The following is an 18,837-nucleotide window of genomic DNA, read 5'->3' on the forward strand; positions in this document are numbered from 1 at the left end:
CCAGCCATCAATAAACAGCTGCCTCCCAATCCCAGATAATGCTGTGAGACTAGGGATCAAGTGATAGTTTGAAGATCATCTGGTCTTCCTAAAAGTTAGCAAGTAGCCCCATTGAGAGAAGAGCTGCAGGAGTTTAGTAAGCTTCTGCAGCTGACCCTGCGGCAGGGGAAAGGACTAGAACTGATCTGATTTGTTCATTTTTTCCCTCTCCTGGTGGGAATTTTTTTACAAAAATAAAATAATAAAAAAGCAGCTTTATTTGGCTGAAAACTTGATTAAAAATACTACATTTTCTGTGGAAAGCAGACACTTCTTGTGAACAATTTTTAACTGAAAAACATTTTTTAGTGTATAATCTTTGACCAGCCATAGAAAGAATCTATCTTAAAGAACTCCCAGGCAGATGGCCTGATGTAATCTCACAAGGAGTGGGCTAGGAAGGAGAAGGTAACAGAGAGGCTCGCCTTCATTCCCAGCAAAAGAGTCTTCAGTCGGGGTGAAAGGACATGATCAATATGATGAACTTAATTGGGTAGCTTTATTTTGTAGAAATAAAACTGAAATCCTTAAGAAAAAGAGATGGGAATCTTGTTGATGGAGGATGTTCTTTGGCGTGTGGGTCAGTGAGCTAGCTCACTGACTTGCAGGACCTTTATTTGTTTAAAAGTGTTGTAAAGTGCTTTGGGATTCTTATGTAAATATAACAAATTATTATTTCATTCTCTTAAAAAAACTGAAGTATTTGCCTTGGTATTCAGAAAGTTGAATGTTGAGTGACTTGCTAAAAACACCAATACATGACTCAGAGAGTATGATGAAATAATTATGGTAATCACATCAAGACAGAAAACAGGTGATCAAGAAAATGTCTTATGATTGACAAAGACATATGGGATGTATCCCAGAATTCTAAGAATGTATCAGCAATAGGAACTTCAGGAGTTTGTATTTAAAATTCTTTTGGAAATAGAGGCAGTTCCCAGGGATCTAAGGAATATTTAAACAGGAACTATAATTCTGTCACCCTGACTGCATTAGAGGGAACATAGTAGAGAAACTAAAGATACAAAAATAGTATGGGAACCAAAAAGTTAGGATATAATTAAGGATATTCAGTACACATTTGCAAAAGAGAGATTGTCTAATACATCTCTCTCTCTCTCTCTCTCTCAAAAAAAAAGGCAATAAACCAAATTGACTGGTGTGAAGTTGTGGACAGGATTTAGCTGGGTGTTGAAAAAGCTTTGATACAGTACTACTTAATAGACTAATATGACAGGTCAGTAAGTATGATATTAAGGGTAAACTACTGCACATGACTAGCCAAAGACAAGGCTTAGGTAATAAATAAACATTGCACTAGTGTTTGTAAAAGCATCTAGGATTGTGAAGGAGAGGGGAAATATAAGGTAAATTGTGGAGTGCCACAAAAATTAGTACTAAGATCTGTTTTTACTCATTTTAGTCCTATATATTCAATGGTTCCCAAACTTGTTCTGCTGCTTGTGCAGGGAAAGCCCCTGGAGGGCCGGGCCGGTTTGTTTACCTGCCGGGTCTGCAGGTTCGGCCGATTGCGGCTCCCAGTGGCCAAGATTCGCTGCTCCAGGCCAATGGGAGCTGCTGGAAGTGGCGGCCAGTACGTCCCCCGGCCCTCCCCGCTTCCTGCAGCTCCCATTGGCCTGGAACAACGAACCGCGGCCATTGGGAGCCGCGATCGGCCGAACCTGTGGACGCAGCAGGTAAACAAACTGGCCCGACCTGCCAGGGGCTTTCCCTGCACAAGCAGCGGAACAAGTTTGGGAACCACCACTATATATCATAAAAAACATTCGGGAAGGTGCACCAGTTAGGAACAAAAGCTCTACAATTTACAGTAATTGGACAAGAAACATGGGCAGCAATTGATTTCTGCAATGAGGTGCAGAACAGAGATCCATATCTGAACTTTTCCCCAGATTTTGTGTTCAGTTTCAGAGTTCTGGTTCAGATCCATCTCCAGGATACAGGAAAACAGTAGAAAATACTGAGGTCAAATATTAAAAGAAAAGGGAATATACCCATGCTGGCTATTCATTGCAAAGTATTAAGTAGAACTAGGACTGGAAGATTGATTAAAAAACTGAGTACTTCACACCAATATGAAAAGCAAACAAATTACTATAATAGTTAATAAATATAAATCAGAGGAATTTTTTTCTAGTACTATAAGGGGGATGAGTGAAGTCAGAAATGAAGCACCTTTCTGTTCTAGTTGGCGTCTTATCAAATGAATAGTATAGCAAATGGGCTGGTACAGCATGGGACAACTACAATGATACAGAGCTTCCAGAATTGTAGTTATTCCAAATGGGTTAGTGTAACTACAGTAAATCTACATTATTTTGGGGGTGGGGGAGGGAGACATTAAAAGAGGACCATATTGGGCAATACAGTTCTAAAGAGGGTTGGGAAGATGATTGCTTCAAAGTATAGAAGTTAGTGTGAAATGAAAGCAATGCACAATATATTCTAAATAAGGGCCAAACATTGAAGAAGTTTAGGCAGACATTTGTCACACAAGTAGTGGTGAATTTAGGGAAGAAACTGTCAAATGCCACCACAAGGCATGCTCGTATAAATATTTCAAGGGTACCATAAGAAAAGAGAAACTGTGTGGAGTACTGTTATTCAATCGCAGACTCCTGGAGCCTAACTGTTATGTCCTGTCCCTTTAAATGTTTGAGCACTGTCCCCTCCCCACCCCTGCCCTGTGCAAAGCCTCAATTTCGTATTTTCAGTTTTGCTGTCTAAACAATAAAGACTACCACAGCAGACATCTGTGGTTTTACAATCTGCCTCTGTTTCTGCATGCATCTCCTTTTCCTCTGGTCCCAACCTAATTTTTTTCTCTCTCTCAAAAAACAAAAAAACAAACAAACAAAAAAAAACTGATGATGCATAACAGACTTTCACACCAGCTCCCTGCCCCACCAAGTTAAAAGATTCTGTGCAAATAAAGAGTCACAGGAAAGGGGAACTTATTAAAATGAAGATTTACTGAGTGTTAAATGTTCTCTTTCCCCCTTCTTTATACTTTTTGTTTCATAAATGTTTAAAATAATTTCTTTTTTGATAATGGACTTTATGGTCCTTACCACTTGGCCAAAGGGTAGGGATAAAGTACAAATGTCTAATAGTAAAAGTACTGCTGTGTCAAAAATGGGATAATTTCTGCTTTCAGTTACACCCCAGTAAATGTGGAGTAACTGCACTGAATTTAATGGAATGTAGCAAAGCTGAATTTAGTCCTGCATGTTTGTATTTATATATTTAAAACACATATTATAAATTATCTTTTTGCATACCCTTTTATTTTATGGATAATTTGCTCTGTTACTGGCAGAAAAAGAAGTACAACTGATTAATGGAGATTTTTTTTTTATTTCATATTGTCATTTTTCTAACCACAGAAAACAAGGAAATTATAAAGCTAAATCTCCTACTCATTGAAAATTATTAAAAAAAAGAAAAAAATGTCAGTCATTTCTATTTCACAAGGTTCAAAATTGACTCATTTTTTGTTTTTAAAATTTTAATACATTTTCTTATCTAAAATATTATTTGAACACACTATTGAAATCACGCGAGTAGAAGAGTTTCCTCCAGCCCTCAAAGTCCAGAAGACACAAAATTATATGCTTGATTCCCTTGTGCTCTTGTGTGGTGCAGGCCTGTATTTAAATAACAAACTCACTTATACTGAGTAGCTCAGGCTGTGTCCTTGAGCTGAGAGCTGTAAACCTCTGTGGCCTTTAATTGCATATTTTATGTGGACATTAATATTATCTGTAGATGAGAGCTCAGGAAGTCTTTGTGTGGCCACAGTGAAAGGCAGGCTGTGTCCATATTTGTTATTGCAGTGTGTATGTACATGCCACAGTGAAGGACTCCAGCAGCAGGGAGTCAGCAGGACACTACTGTGCTAAAAATAGCAGAGTAGACATGGGATGCACTGCTTGAGCATGTAAGGAGCCATATAGGGTATATACTTATAGAATTCAGGTGTGTAGGGCACTTTACTTGCCTAAGGGTATGTCTTCACTACCCACCAGATCGGCGGGCAGCGATTGATCGAGCAGGGATTGATTTATCACGTCTAGTCTAGACGCGATAAATCGACCCCTCAGGGCTCTCCCATCGACTCCTGTACTTCAGCGCCATGAGAGGCACAGGCAGAGTTGATGGGGGAGCGGCACAGGGGTGAGCTGGAGCCGATTCACACCGGTTCGCAAGAGCCGGTTGATAAATTTTGAAGCCAGTTTAGAACTGGTTGTTAAAGAATACAAGGAACCAGACAGTGTGCTGTGAGGCAACTAGAAAGCTTTCGAATGCTGTAAGAGGAAAACACTTAAGCACATGGTTTACTTTAGGCAATTTTTACTCACCCAGTGGCACTCCAGGTCTTTGGCGGCATTTCGGCGTCAGGTCCTTCACTCGCTCTGGCTCTTCGGTGGCACTTCGGCTGCAGGTTCTTCAGTGCCCCCGAAGACCTGGAGCGACTGAAAGATGTGCTGCCGAACACCAGAGCGACTGAAGGACGTGCTGTCGAAGACCTGGAGCGGCTGAAGGAACCAGTTCTTCAGTTTTTGGCAGCTCGTCACTGGAAAGGCAGCAGTCAACTTACCATGGTGGAAACATCATGGTAAGTCAATCTAAGTACGTTATTCATGTAGCTGAAGTTGAGTAACTTAGATCAATTTCCACCCCCCCTCAGGTGTAGACCAGGGCTAAATTGTGTGTCACCATCTACACCAGTGGTGGGCACCGTTGGCTGCATGCGGCCCATCAGGGCAATCCGCTGGTGGGCCGCAAGACAGTTTGTTTACATTGACTATCCGCAGGCACAGCTGCCCGCAGCTGTGCTACTTCCTGCAGCTCCCATTGGCCAGGAACAGCAAACCACGGCCACTGGGAGCTGCGGGCGGCTGTGCCTGCAGACGGTCAATGTAAACAAACTGTCTCACGGCCTGCCAGTGGATTATCTTGACAGGCTGCAGATTGGCCACCACTGGTCTACGCTGCTATTTATACCCATGCTGGCTGTGCAGTGATTGTACTCTACATGCTGCTGTAAATGTTGACATAGCTTTATTTAGGTATCTAAACATGGATTTGGCTATCTAACTTTAAGCACCCAGGTTTTTAAAAAATTAACCTTAACATATGTATTTTTTAGAGGTGTTTGTCACAAGGTGACTGGCCCATTTAAGAGGGAGCAGGGGCCAGTGCACCTGGACCTGCTGCCCAAATTGGGCTTAAAGGGATGTACCTGGGCTTTTATAAAACAGGGAATCAGGCAGATGGCTGCAGACTTAAAGAGGTAAGAGAAAGCGTTACCCAAGGAACTTCTGAAAGGGTACTGAAGGAAGCAACCAGGGAAATTGTGATGTCCGGTCCCTTTAAATGTTCTGGGGGCTCTCTTTGACCCTTCCACCGTCAGTGCAAAGCCTCACTTCTGCTATCAAAACAATAAAGCCAACTGTGCGTTTAAATCAACTCCTCTGTGTCTGTCCCCTTCTCTGCGGGGTCCAAATATAACATACTGGCAACAAGGATTTTCTGCCCAACGAGGGCCCAGTGCTTCCTCTGCCTGAATAAGAAGACCGAGTAAGCCAGTAATAATTAATAATAAAGGGTGAGTGAGTTCACCTAGAGGTACAAGGTGACCAGACTACTGCTTTTTGTTACTGGGAAAGTGTGAGCCAGCCAGCAGGAAAAGGGAAACAGGCAATTAAAAGCAGAACAAGGAGGTGGTTTTTGCCATTGCTATCAAGCTTCCGGGGAGACCAACCAATGAGGGGGAAGCAAGCAGCATCTTGGTTGATCAAGTGCCATCAAGCAGAGACAGAAACACCCCTTAGCCTGCCCTGAGGGTCTATAGCCAGCGGAGGGAGTCCAAAGGATTGATTCTTCAGTATATGCACACAGTCAGCAGGGGGAGATAAAACACAGCAAAAAAAAGTTTCCCCTCTGACAGAGGAGATTCTGGGATGGCCCAAAGTTCAACATTAAAGAAGAAATGACGCCTTTTGTGGGCAATGCTGGCAAATTAGACAACAACCACAAATCAGGAGCTGTATAGTTACAACGTTTTGAGCAATTTATAGCCTGCAGTTCCACTGCTGACAGACAAGAATATTCAAACTTGCTGATAGTGATGGGTCTAAAGGCATATGGGCTGCTGCCTGACCTACTGTCTCCAACTGTGCCCAGAATGCCATATGCTCTGCAATTACTTCAGTAATTCTCCTACCCCATTCTTCTCCTACCCCATCAAGGATAGCAGAAACAATTTCAATTCCATCAGGGAAGTGGAAAGTCAGTAGCATAGTTTGCTACTACACTAAGGAAGTTGTCAGAGCATTGTCAGTTCAGACAAACATTAAGTGATGCCCTGTGTGACCAATTTTTTCTGGATTACACAATGACTGGATCTGGAAAAAGTTACTGATCATATCAGCCTGCTTACATTCAGAAAGGCTATTGAGGTAGCTGTTGCCATGGAAACGGAGGAGAAGGATTCTCTGGAATTTAGTATGTGAAAAGTTCACCTCTAGAATCAGTGAGATGGAAGTTCTTTAATGTTCCTGTGATACTCTATGTGGCCATTGTTGTTGTTTGCTTGGTTTTTTATTTTTTTAAAAAAAACTCATGCTGGGCATGCCAGGTCATTTGCTGGAAGTACCGGAAGAAAGGACACATCTGGCTTGACTTGTCATATAGTTTTGTGACCAGGGTCACAGAGCAACCATCCACCCACAAAGACACTTATGAAGATTGAACCTAAGATAGGACAGAGGTCAGGAATTCATAATGTGGAAAAAGACAAGAGCTCTAGTGACACTGACCAAGACCTACCAGTGTAAGTGTTATCAGAAGCTGGAGTCGGAGATTGCATCTGGGTCATGCCTTTGATCAAGGGAGTTCTGCAAAAATGGAGCTTGATACTGGAGCTACTGTTGCATTGATTTCTGCATCTACCTATTATCAGACTTTGTCACAAGTTCCTCTGGATACTCCGGGGAAAGTTCAAGTAGATGGACAATCAGTTGTTTTACCCTCGTATGTGATTGAAGAAATGTGTCCACCATTATTTGGCAGAACTTGGCTTGAGAAGTTCAAGGTGAATTGGATTGAGATCAAGGTGAGCACAAAAATACCTCAAAACCTTCAAGAAATATGGGAAAGACCCTCCAAAGTTTTTGTTTTTTTTTCGAAAAAGAACTTAGACAGATAGGTAATGTGTCAGTGAAGCTCACTGTTAAGTCTGACAGCCAGCCAAAATATTGCAAGCCCAACATTATGCTTTATGCTCTGAAGCCTCCGGTGCAAGCTGATTTGAACTGTTTTATGAACCTTGGGGTCTTCTCATCAGTTTCAAGTAGTGAATGGGCTACCTCCATCATACCAATGATCAAGAAGGATGACTGCATTCAAATTTGTGGAAATTTCAAAGCAACACTGAATCCAATTTTATGTGCAGACCAGTATCCATTACCTCCTTTTGAGGATTTGTTTGCTACTGTTAGTGGACGACAGAGTTTCAGTAAATTGGATTTGCTCAATGAATATCTTCAAGTGGAGATTAACCCAGCATCTCACAAATATCTCATAATCAACATGTAAAAATTCTTATTTTGCTACAACAGGTTGCCTTTCAGTATCACATCAGCAACTGTCCTGTTCAAGAGAGCCATGGATGAGATACCGAAGGGATTGAATAGAGTTCGGTGCTATTTAGATGACATCCTTGTTACAGGAAAGGTTCCAGAGGATCATCTTGGAAATGTGGACACTATCTTGCAACATTTGGATGACCATAGATTCAGTATGTTGAGACAAATGTGAGTTTTTCAAACGTACAGTTGAATATCCTGGACATGAAACTCATGTCATGGATTCAAGGAATTCCCATAGAAAGAGAAGGTGGTTCTTCAAGCACCATCACCAGAGACCATGTTACAGTTACATTCATTATTGGGACTGTGGTACAGTAAATGTCTGCCTAATCAGGAGACAGTATTAGCATATTTACATGAACTGTTACAAGCAAAGACAAAATGGCAATGGACTAAAGAGTGTGAATGTGTATTTAAGAAGGCGGAAAAGCTGTTTGCATCAACCAAAGTTCTTATGCCTTGTGATGCCTCCCAGCATTGCAATTGCCTTTGATGCTTCACCAAATGGAGTGGGTGCAGTTCTGTCCCATGTTTTTTTCTGATGGCATGCAGACACCAATTGCTTTCACTTCACAAACACTCACCACTCCAGAGATATGCACAAATAGAGTGAGACACTCTCAGCATGCTCTTTTGGAACTTGGAATGTCCGTACCTGTCTGTGTGGCAGACATTTTGCCATGCTGATGGATCATCACCCATTAATTTCAGTTTGTGGACCAAAACATGGAATTCCATCATTAGCTGCAGTTCATATTTAAAAATGGGCATTGTTTCTTTCAGCTCATTGCCATACTATAATTCCATAAAGGGTAATCCTGATTGGCTGTCAGGTCTGCTATGCCCAAACTCCAGTCAACACAACAACATTTTGTACAAAGTGTTTAATCTCAATTTGATGGATACGTCATCACTAGTACAGATATCAACAAAGAAACCACTAAGGATGTTGTGCTTTCTCTTGTGAAGGGAATTGTGCTACAAACTACAGTGTTGGATCATAAGAATACCCAATTAACATAACTAGTGTCAGGCCAATGTGAACAAGCTGTGACTCAAGGTTTTATCTTTTGGGGAATGCTAGTGATCATTTCAAAATCACTTCAGTCTTAGGTTTTGGAAGCTCTTCATAAAGATCTTTTTGGCATTGTATGGATGAAAGCAACAGCTCACAGTGAAGTTATGGTTGATGCCTGGGGATCAACAAAGATATTGAGAAGAAGACAAAATCATAGAATCATAGAATATCAGGGTTGGAAGGGACCCCAGAAGGTCATCTAGTCCAACCCCCTGCTTGAAGCAGGACCAATTCCCAGTTAAATCATCCCAGCCAGGGCTTTGTCAAGCCTGACCTTAAAAACCTCTAAGGAAGGAGATTCTACCACCTCCCTAGGTAACGCATTCCAGTGTTTCACCACCCTCTTAGTGAAAAAGTTTTTCCTAATATCCAATCTAAACCTCCCCCACTGCAAGTTGAGACCATTACTCCTCGTTCTGTCATCTGCTACCATTGAGAACAGTCTAGAGCCATCCTCTTTGGAACCCCCTTTCAGGTAGTTGAAAGCAGCTATCAAATCCCCCCTCATTCTTCTCTTCTGCAGGCTAAACAATCCCAGCTCCCTCAGCCTCTCCTCATAACTCGTGTTCCAGTCCCCTAATCATTTTTGTTGCCCTTCGCTGAACTCTCTCCAATTTATCCACATCCTTCTTGAAGTGTGGGGCCCAAAACTGGACACAGTACTCCAGATGAGGCCTCACCAATGTCGAATAGAGGGGAACGATCACGTCCCTCGATCTGCTCGCTATGCCCCTACTTATACATCCCAAAATGCCATTGGCCTTCTTGGCAACAAGGGCACACTGCTGACTCATATCCAGCTTCTCATCCACTGTCACCCCTAGGTCCTTTTCTGCAGAACTGCTGCCTAGCCATTCGGTCCCTAGTCTGTAGCTGTGCATTGGGTTCTTCTGTCCTAAGTGCAGGACCCTGCACTTATCCTTATTGAATCTCATCAGATTCCTTTTGGCCCAATCTTCCAATTGGTCTAGGTCCTTCTGTATCCTATCCCTCCCCTCCAGCGTATCTACCACTCCTCCCAGTTTAGTATCATCCGCAAATTTGCTGAGAGTGCAATCCACACCATCCTCCAGATCATTTATGAAGATATTGAATAAAACCGGCCCCAGGACCGACCCTTGGGGCACTCCACTTGATACCGGCTGCCAACTAGACATGGAGCCATTGATCACTACCCGTTGAGCCCGACAATTTAGCCAGCTTTCTACCCACCTTATAGTGCATTCATCCAGCCCATACTTCCTTAACTTGCTGACAAGAATACTATGGGAGACCGTGTCAAAAGCTTTGCTAAAGTCAAGAAACAATACATCCACTGCTTTCCCTTCATCCACAGAACCAGTAATCTCATCATAAAAGGCGATTAGATTAGTCAGGCATGACCTTCCCTTGGTGAATCCATGCTGGTGAATCCATACAAAATGTTGTACTACATGTCAGCATATTCAGCATGATCTTGGATCAGCTGGTCTACACACTTGGTTATGGCCCCAGACTCCTTGGACATATATTCATGTGGATTTTGCAAGACCTTTAGAAGATTGTAAGTTTTTGCTCATAGTCAATACCCATTCAAAATGGCCAGAAATGTTCAGAATGACTTCTATAGCTACCAAGAACATCGGCTAAACAAGGTACAAAGATATCCAATCAAGCATAGCAGTACAGTTGAGTGACAAGGGAATTCAATTCTGTCCAGAAGAATTTCAGAGGTTCCTAGCTCAAAATGGAATTCAGTACATATATTTGGCTCCATGCCATCCTGCTGGAAATGGATTAATGGAACTCTTTGTATAGACACTTAAGCATGCTTTAAGAGATAACTAGTCTATTTTGAATCAACAGCAGAAACTGGAGAATTTCTTGCTTGTCTACAGGAATACACCACATCCTACTACCCAGAAATCACCTGCAACTATTTTTTGAAATGATATTAGTGTACATGCTGGGACCTGTTAAGTCTTGATGTTGCCTCACATGTAGCCAAATCCCAAGCTATGCAGATTGATCAACAACATGAGACTCAGCATTTTTTCCCAAGTAGGAGACTACAAGTAGCAGAAAGAACAGGACTACCTGTGGCACCTTAGAGGCTAACAAATTTGTATGAAATTTACCAGCCATGTCCGCAGCTCCCACTGGCTGCAGTTCACCACTCCAGGCCAATGGGGGCTGTGGGAAGCGGCGTGGGCCAACGGATGTGCTGGCTGCCACTTCCCGCAGCCCCCATTGGCCTAGAGTGGCGAACTGCAATCGGCCGAACCTGGGGACACAGCAGATAAACAAACCAGCCTGGCCCGCCGGGGGCTTACCCTGGTGGGCCGCAGGCCAAAGGTTGCCAATCCCTGGTTTAAACCAAATCTTCCATGTCTATCTCCTTCTCTGTGGGGTCTGGCTATAACATAAGTGGCTAGAAGAACTGCTGTGAGCCAGAGTTACATAGGTCTCCTCCACAACCCTTGGCCGGGAAGGGTTTGGGCCTCAAAGCCAGAGGCTGAAGGCCAGAGAAAACAGGCTCCATGGGAGTAGAAAAGATTCTCTAATCAAGATGTGCTGAGATTGGCTTGTCAATGCAAGGAAGATTTGCAGAGACCAGACTCAGAGTGGAGAAGAAAAGGCCCAGGATTGAGCATTATTTTATTTTATGCTAATATATTAGATCCTGGGAGAAGGGGTGTAATTGGTCAAAATAAATCCTGTGTGGAATTGTTGAAGGAGCCCCACAAAGGGAAACCAGTAGAGAGTGTGCTGCAGGGCAGGCTTGTCCATTTACAGGTGTTGTAAATGTTCGATAGTTAATGACTGTCTCATTGGCTATGCATTCGCCATAACTTGTAAAACATGGTCAATTCCTCATGGCTGGAATATATTAATCAATTAAAAATACCTAATTTATTTAACACATTAGCAGGGCAATTATTAACTTGTTTTCTCAACAAAAGTTTGCAACTGTTAGTCTTTAATTACTTCATTTTCACTTACAGTGTAATATTCACAGTTTAACACTACAACTGCAAAAACGATAAATGAACCTCAGAATTAATTCACATAATAGTTCAAAATACTCATGTACAACTGTTTTTACTATGTTCCACCAGTGTCATGCTTTCCTGGGAAACATTTCACAGTATATTAAGTGCCTGATCATTGTGAATTAATTATGAATTAGTTTAGCCTCTATTGCCATTTTTCTATATTAATTTAAATGGTAAATGTGGTGTTAGAAAACTGAGATTTGCAATGACATAAAGGTCAGCAAGCATCTGATTATTCTTTTTTCTTCAAAAACGTGAGTTGACAATAGTTCTAATTTAATTAGAGTGAAAACAAACTTTGGGTTATTCTATTCTCCCAGGATCAGGCCAATGGCAAACAGTACTTTGCTATGATTAATAATAAATTATTATAGTTATCTATAATTCTATAAATAAGAATGGCACTTCATAGACAATTTTAAATAGGGGTCCTTGACTCAATGAGTTTACAATCTTTAGGAAGTGTAGAAAAAGAATCTGTTCTCCCTCTTTACAAAGGCCCACAGCCCTTGCACGTGAGGTGGGATGTGAAAGAGGACAGTGAAATTTCCTTGTGGGATTGTTGCTATCTGAATAATAGTGTGCTAGATATTATCAGAACAAGGCTTAATTGCTGCTTACATCCAGCTGCAGTATGCAAATAACTGCAAGGATTATCTCCTTTTAATTTACAGCATACTTATTTTTTGCCCAGGCATAAAAAAATTCCTTCCTGGTTTCACCCTAAAAATTAAGGGGACAATTTTAAGGTAACACATTTAGAATTGTTGAAGGGAAATGCTTCTTTGACATATTGAAACATTTTCCTTCTTTGTTTAGTTCTCCAGATACATTATCAATTTCCAATTTCCCTCTTAGATATTAATTATTTTTCCAACATTCAAATGTATCATAGGTGCTGTACAAAATAAATGAGAAGAGAAATCCCACCAAAGGCCCAGATTTTAAAAGGTATTGCTGTGTTGCTCTGCTCAATGTTGCAATGTAAAACTTAGGAGTCTGTCTCATTTTCAAAAGTAATATAGGCTCCTAAGTCAGTTAGGCATTGCAACATTGAGCAGAACTATGCCTAAATACGTGTATAATCTGGGCCTTACTACCTAATACCTGGATCCTTCAAATACTTGGCATCTGAATAATTTTACACACGTAAGAAGTCCCACTGAATTTGTCCCATTAAAATCAAAGGGAGTTTTGTCACTTGCTAGTATTTGGCTCTTTGAGTTCAGTGGGACTAGTCACATTTGGTCCACAGGGACTGCTCATGAGTAAACTTTTTTCCATGTGTATGTGTTTGCAGGTTCAGGGCCTAATTTCAGAAATAACATGCTAGTAGGGGTAGCAAACACAGTGAGGGGACAGAGTGCGGAAGGATGAGAGTTACAGCAAAATATATATATGTACTATATAAATACCCAATTTAGAGGTCAGCTGAAAGACACTGTGGTGGATTCAGGATGAAATGGAGGTTCTTCCATTTTGAAATAGCAGTTCCTCATCTGACGGCTCCTTTTTTTATTGCTTAAGTGAAGTGGGTTAACCTTTATTCTATACTCAATTAACCAGTGTCTAAATCTCAGAACACGACGTCATTGTCCTTGATGATATATATTTAGAAAGAAAGAGGCGTAACAACAAAAATAAATTTGAGAACAAAGCAGGTGGCACTAGCTGATACACTTATTGGCCTAGAAGCCAAAGACCATCAAATGTGTACTTATGAAAAATGCACCATCCTATGACCGCACAGGTGACCTCTCCATGTCAGGTTTGACAAGTTTGTACCGTTGAACACAATTTTCAGACAAGGGTTTTTGCTTTTAAAAGATAGTACAACTAGAGAGGGAGGGGAGAAAGGGAGTTTGTTAAAATGAAGAGTTACTTTGAATTGCTTTCCCCCCATAACGTGATTCAAAAGACAATCTTTGTTTTAAATATAGGATGAAATTCCAGTCCTACTGAAGTCAATGGGAATTTTGTCCTTGCTGTGAATCAGGCTATGATTTCACACATAAGATTTTTCACAAGCACAAAGTTAATCACTTTAATAAGTGGAGTGAAGCAACAAAAGGTGGGGAGTTCAATTTGTTTTATACCTTTCAGGTGGCTTCACAAGTCTTAAATATAGGTGAATTTTGTTTGTTAGGTTTTTTGGGTATGAAAAAAACATTATCTAAGTTAGGAAGAAAACCCTCTGGGGTTATGCCAAGTTCAAAACATTGTAGATGGAGTGCACCTTCAAATGAACTTTGTGAATAATTGTTTTACCTAAGTCATATAAAGTAACCACTGCAGATCCAATGAGTCTGCACTTACTTATAGTACGTTTTAAAAAAACGTGTTAAGAGAAATTCTGATCCAAACCCTGGATCTGAAACCCAGAAAAAAGTTTGGAGCAATCTTCCCAAATCAAACTGATTCCTACAATACCTTGAAATTTGAATGAACTGGAATATGGAACTTGAATGTCCAGCTACTGGGATAGAGTGGGTGAGGTAATATTTTCTTATTGGAACAACTTTAGTTGGAGCTTGAAGAAGAGCTCTGTGTAAGCTCCAAAGCTTGTTTGTTTTACCAACCGAAGGTGGTCCAATAAGAGAGGTTACCTCTTTACTACCTTGTCTCTATAATATCCTGGTACCAGTACAGCTACAACAACACTGTATACAGCTACTGATATGTTGAGATTTAAGTTATGATTTTTTTGGCCATTACAGAGACATGAATTTTTGGATCAGGATCCAGAGTTTGAACCTGGGATTTGGTTCGGGCCCATCTCTGCTACTACTATACATGGAAATCTTTTTTCCCCTTTGTTTGTAATTGTTTCACCAGCCTTGAAAAGGTAATTTCAAGCACTTTGATAATGTCTGTTTTCACTGTAACACTGTTGTTTAATCAGATTCAGAGCCAAATTCTGCCTTCAGATGTCTGTGGCTCCCACAATGGTTTTATTGTTGGATTGAATTACCTTCCTCTGAGGCTTTACAAAATTACAGGTGGGGCCGAATCTGGCCCTGAGTAGATATAATAACCATCTAAAATAAGGCAGTGCCATCTTCATTGAAGAAGAAAGAAGTGAAGCTAACACATTTACTAATAAAAAAAAAAAAACAAGGAGTACTTGTGGCACCTTAGAGATTAACAAATGTATTTGAGCATAAGCTTTCGTGGGCTAAAACCCACTTCACTGGATGAATGCAGTGCATCTACAATCTGTCACATTTACTAATAGTTTACAACAAATACTAAATAATGATACTTATTAGCACTTTTCATCTTCAAATTGTTTTACTAACATTAATTAAACCTCATAACACCCGGTGAGGTAAGTAAATATCATTAGGCCTGTTTTATGAAGAAATTGGTGGCACAAATCACTTAGGTACTTTTGAAATATTTCATTCCTATGTGACTTAAGAGCACATACCCCACTGAAAGGCAATAGGGATCTATGTTCTTAAGTCACATAGGTTGCTTTTGAAAATCCCACCCTAAATCTCTTACTCGAAGCCACTTAATTTTGAACATATCTCTGGAACAGCTACTACCACTCCATATCTAAAAGTCAAAAATAACCCCCACTCTATCCCTGATTCCCTTCACACAAACATAGCCTACATTTATGCAATGTTAAGGTTGTAGTGTTAAGTGCTGAAAATTAAAGAAATATTCAAGTAATTTGGAATTTATAGTCTGCCCCTACTGTAATTGCATCATTAGTCTTTAAATTCATGATCACTTACTATTTCTTAAATACCACAGTACACTCATTTTCCAGATGGTATAAACAAATAAGATCTGGTCCTCTTCTCACTTACACAAATTTAAAACTCCTGTAACTCTGGTGAAGTTCCTACTTTACACCAGTGTAAGTAAAAGAAGAATCAAGTCTATAGATATGAAAGAGGCACTGTGGCCTGGAGACTAAAACGAATCTGTCACCTCAGGTATTTGGATTCTGTGCCCAACTGTACCACAGATGTCTTATGTGGCCACTGACCTTCCCTGAGCCTTTGTAAAGTGTGAATAATATTTGTTTATTTCTTTGGAGGGTAGTGTTAAATTCCACTCAGTAAGGGTTGTGAATTGCGTACAATTATTAAGTCTAGTCAATGGAAGACGTAGGAACAGAATTCAGGCCTTCATCTCTGTGAGTGTTCACCTAAGCCAAGGAGGCATTTTGGGAAGAAAACAAACCCTACCTTGGTAGTGCATCTGGTGGTGGGAGTGTATGTTGTCCATTTTCAAGCACTTCATTCTCACCAGGGTCTCTAACAGATGGTGAGGCTCCACACTTTTAACTATCCTCTAGGATGGTGCTAATGCAGATGTCTGGCCTGTCCTCATAGACTCATAGACTTTAAGGTTGGAAGGGACCATTATGATCATGTAGTCTGACCTCCTGCACAACACAGGCCACAAAATATCACCTAACCTATGTCTGAGCTACTGAAGTCCTCAAATCATGGTTTAAAGACTTCAAAGTGCAGAGAATCCTCCAGAAAGTGACCCATGCCCCATGCAGCAGAGGAAGGCGAAAAACCCCCAGGGCCTCTGCCAATCTGCCTGGGAGGAAAATTCCTTCCTGACCCCAAATATGGAGATTAGCTAAACCCTGAGCATGTGGGCAAGACTCAACAGCCAGACACACAGGAAAGAATTCTCTGTAGTAACTCAGATCCCAGCCCATCTAATATCCCATCACAGGCCATTGGGAATATCTACCGCTAATAGATGAGGAGAGCAGGACTATTCTTCTCATTCCTCTCTGCCCCTCCCATCCCCGCATCCCAGCTTCTGATGTTACTGGCAGCATTTCACCCTTTTGCAGTCCAATGAGCCATTATTGTATGAGAGGAAAATAAAATTATGAAACTCCAAATCTTTTCAAAACAACAACAAAACAATTTACTGTAGCATGAGAGTGAAAAATGATCAACTACTTTTAATGAAAGAAACCTGGAACCCTAATTCTTTGAAGATTGTTTTAAGCCACAAATGCAAACTAGTATATTGTGAAAAATAACTACAAATCTCAGTTAGCTTCCCAGTGCCATTTTTTACCCTCCTTCCTTTTATTTCTTTAGTAATCTGTATGTGGTTGACTTCTCTTGCAAACTGTGACTCTTCTTGAAGTAAAAATATCTGATTTTTGGATGGCTATAATAATGATGATGTATTGTTTTCTTCCATCTATTTTTTACTCCATTGTTAGTTTCTTTTCTTGTTCTGCATTATGGGTTTAAAGTTCTAAAGAAAATAATATAAACCTTTATCAGTACACCATGGTCTCAATATCTTGTCAACCTTGTCTATCTCTGTCCCAGGATTCTCATAAAATTATTGTTCATCCTGTTTCAAAGCAACTTAACCACAGTTTTGATTGGAACCAGTTACAAAACAAGGACACATCCTTGTGTGTGACAATCTTTAAAACACCTACATAAGCATGTACTCTTACTAACTAGGTATTCTGTTTCAGAAAGTAGTCAACTGACTGATCTGGATCATAGCCCAAGAGATAGTCTCTGTGTTATATATTACCAAATCTTTGCTTAGCCATTGGCTTTCAGATCAATTATTGACACTGAAAACACAGATGGACTGATGGACAAACATGACTGTACTCTTTTTTCCAGTGCACTAGCAGGCCACCTGAATTCCTGGATAATAGGAAGAGGCCATTAAAGTTACCTATCTGAGATAGGTACTTGATATCACCAGGAGTACTTCCAGGTGGCCAGCCAAGGACCTCAATCTTCTCCCTTCCAGGTGTTTCTGACTTTTGGTAAGTGATGTGCTGAAGGAGACAGGTCATTAGAACATAAGAATGGCCACACTGGGTCAGACCAAATGGTCCATTTAGCCCAGCATCCTGTCTTCTGACAGTGGCCAGTGCCAGATGCTTCAGAGAGAATGAACAGATCAAAGGATTAACCAAGTGATCTATCCCCTATTGTCTAGTCCCAGCTTTTGATAATCAGAGGTTTAGGGGAACCCAGATCATGGGGTTGCATCCCTGACCATCAAGGTTAATAGCCATTGAGTGACACATCCTCCATGAACTTATCTAATTCTTTTTTGAACCTTGTTATTTTTTTGGCATTTACAGCATCCTCTGGCAATGAGTTCTACAGTTTGACTGTGCATTGTGTGAAGTAGTGCTTCCCTATGTTAGTTTTAAATCTGCTGCCTCTTAATTTCATTGTGTGGCTTCTAGTCCTTGTGTTATGTGAAGGGGTCAACACATACTTATTCACTTTTGCCACACACTCCATAACTTTATACAATTCTATCTAATTCCCCCTTAGTTATCTCTTTTCTCAGATGAACAGTCCCAGTCTTTTTAATCTTTCCTCATATGGAAGCTATTCGATACCCCTCATCATTTTTTGTTGCCCTTCTTTGTACTTTTTTTTTTCAGGGGCAACCAGAACTGCAAGCAGTATTTTAGATGTGGGCATGCCATATATTTATACCAGGGATCAGCAATCTTTGGCTTGCGGATCGCCAGGGTAAGCCCCGTGGCGGGCCGGGCCAGTTTATTTACCTGCCACATCTGCAGGTTCAGCTGATCGCGACTCCAACTGGCCACGGTTTGCCGCGGCAGGTCAATGGGGGCTGTGGGAAGTGGTGCGGGCCAAGGGATGTGCTTGCCGCCACTTCCCTCAGCCCCCATTGGCCTGGAGCAGCGAACCATGGCCAGTGGGATCTGCAATCGGCCGAACCTGTGGATGCGGCAGGTAAACAAACCGGCCCGGCCCACCAGGGGGCTTACCCTGGCTGGCCGCGTGCCAAAGGTTGCCAATCCCTGATTTATACAGTGGCATTATGATATTTTCTGTCTTCTTATCTATCCCTTTCCTAATGGTTCCTTACATTATTAGCTTTTTTGACTGCCACTGCACATTTAGCAGATGTTCTCAGAGAACTATCCATAACGATGCTAAAATCTCTTTTCTTGAGTGGTAACAGCTAATTTGGAGCCCATCATTGTGTGTAT

General features: G+C 41.1%; 1 protein-coding gene across 4 annotated transcripts in view; it reads left to right on the plus strand.

Annotated features, from left to right (window-relative positions):
• The window catches only part of IL1RAPL1 (interleukin 1 receptor accessory protein like 1), a 1,123,909-nt gene that overhangs the window by 63,907 nt on the left and 1,041,165 nt on the right, over nt 1-18,837 (plus strand). Inside the window, exon 1 of one of the 4 annotated variants that reach the window (XM_084649012.1) lies at nt 14,610-14,676. The exons of the other annotated variants lie outside the window; for them this stretch is intronic. The gene's annotated coding sequence lies outside the window, so the exon portion shown is untranslated. Of the gene's footprint in view, nt 1-14,609; nt 14,677-18,837 lie in introns of those variants that run through there. 4 annotated transcript variants of the gene reach the window in all.

The sequence above is a fragment of the Lepidochelys olivacea genome (genome assembly GCF_965140295.1).
Source record: "Lepidochelys olivacea isolate rLepOli2 genome assembly, chromosome: 1".
NCBI lineage: Eukaryota > Metazoa > Chordata > Testudines > Cheloniidae > Lepidochelys > Lepidochelys olivacea.